This window comes from Perkinsus marinus (assembly GCF_000006405.1).
Source record: "Perkinsus marinus ATCC 50983 genomic scaffold scf_1104296944200, whole genome shotgun sequence".
Lineage (NCBI taxonomy): Eukaryota > Perkinsozoa > Perkinsida > Perkinsidae > Perkinsus > Perkinsus marinus.
In genome coordinates, this window is record NW_003211511.1 from 53314 (window position 1) to 55733 (window position 2420).

Sequence of the window (2420 nt, forward strand, 5' to 3'; positions counted from 1 at the left end):
GGGCTTGAAGAGCTCCACACTGTGAACCTACCAAGTGAAAGCTCTCTCCTAGAAGCGTAGAGGCGATTCCTTCTCTACGCCACTTCCTAGTCACGTAAACCTGCTGGCACAATGTGGATCACTCATGAATGGCAATGAGAGTATGGCAATAAATAATCTGGCTCAAGAGGATTCGAGCTATACTAAAGTAATGCGAGTATCGATGTGAGAATAATTAGAATCACTCCACTTACAAATGCAATATAGTCGAGTACCCCTTTCTTCGGCTTCTTCCTAACAAAGCGAAGACAGAGCAGATTTGTCCAGAGTCATGTGACTGTACTCGAAGCATCAATGATTGATTGGGACTGCCCATCGAGAGTCAAAGCGAATAGACAATGACTGTCGCATGAGCTGACTACTATATTATTGAAACATCCCTTAGGACCCACATTTTTTTCCTAATGAGCTTCTCTACATCCGGGGGCAACTCGTGATACGGAAGCTTGTTCTTGACGACCCCGATAGTCTTCTAAAAATGAAAAAATGAGAGGAGCATTAGCATATTCCTTGCTTCGTTTCCTCCAGTTGTGTCGACGGCTACGTAGCAGTAGTTCCCACGATCCAGGCAGTCGGCGAGGTTGACGCCGCTCAGCGTATCTCCAGATTTATACCAACGGTAGACTACGCCATTCGATGGATATGCTGATTCACTGTTGAGCATAGCATCTAGTTCATATTCGCCGGAGAATTGATCGGAATCCCCGACCACCATCATAACGAGGAGGAGGACACCAACAGGGATGTAACACATCTTCATATTGTGAAGCTATGAACTAACAGGGTTAGGACTTAGTATACCATTTATTGTGAATGTGTGGACGAAATCCATCTAGATGGTCTACAGTCTGAATTTCAGACACAATTTGCCGCCGCGCTCTCGCGATTAACAATGTGCTGATCGTAGTCTCGCGCAGGTGACACCTGCCAGGTGCACGTGAATGCATCACGTCATGCTACGTGAGGTGCCGCAACGGACTGAGATCTTACGGTTGAGATCATTAGTGACAGGCATTGAACATGAGCATGGGATGATCGATAGACGATAGAATGTATTAGGTTAGAGGTTGCCCGGAGTAATCCTTTAGCGGGACGACAGAAGGTTTCTCATGTTATTTTTACTCTACTGGCCTCGCGTGGAAAAACTGCGACACCACATTTAGTCAATCCGGTGTGTTTACTGAGGCTTAAGATGCGGAAATGAAGACCACTCTGGCAGAAGCCAAAATGCACACTATAGCGCCAGATCGTGCTCCGCGGACTTGAAACCACGATTTTCTGGAAAGAGGATCAAAATGTCGATTATTGGGTAATCGAAAACACATGCTCTCACGCACGTGGCCTACGTGTACCGAATTTCTCGTGATGTGAGCGCAGAAAGAACTTCTGACAATGTCTCTTTGTGCTCTCTATGTATGTTTTTTTACATCCATAGATGGCATGGTTATCTAATATTATCATCAGCTATTCCTCTCCCAAATGAATTTTCTTTCGCTGAGTCGTCTGGGAAGGATTACCCCATCGTCCGGTTGCTGTGATTTGGGCGTGAATGTGGCGCACAAAGTTGTGCGCTAGATGGCCTGCACACGTGAATTGATCGATTTCCCCGTAGGCTACGGACCGTAGCTAAAACCAGGCCAACCGCTCAGAAAGTATGCTTTCCTTCACGTCACATCGGCTACAAGTGTCGAGTTGCACAAGAGCGATAGCGGAAGCTTAAAACACGACTCTGAGCGCGGACCCGGTTCTCGGAGTTGTGCGCGAGTAAACAGTGCGTGAGGCTGTTGAGGCATACGAAGTTCCTAATAGGAACGCGTCACTCAACGCAAATCCTATTCTCGGTTCTAGTGTCTAGTTGGCTGGGGTACCGCCGAGAGGTTGTTGTACGAGTCGATGATTAGGGCTCCCGATTCTCCCTGTCTATTCGTAGGCAAGGCCGGTCTGCGAATAGACAGCCATGAAAGCCCCTCCGACTCGAGAGTGTGGGATTGGAGAACCGAGGCGCCATTCGGCGAAGGCTGGATCTCTAAGTGTGCGCGAGATTGCCAATCTAGCAACGTTCAACGTTGCCACTACACCTTTTCCCGTGCAAGTTTGACAAGTGAGCGGACAAGAATGACAATGTCACTATCAAGAGTGACAATGAGAATCCAAGTATGTCACAATTCAATTCTGTTACAATCAAGTTTGACTTTGAGAATTCAAGTATGTCATAATCGAGATATGTTACAATCAAGATTGACAATGAAAATCCAAGTTTGTCACTTTTCTATTTTGTAGCAACCAAGATTGACAATGAGAATTCATGTTTGACACCGGCAAAATATATTACAATCAAGAATGACAATATTCCACACGAGTTGACAATACGCACACAAGTT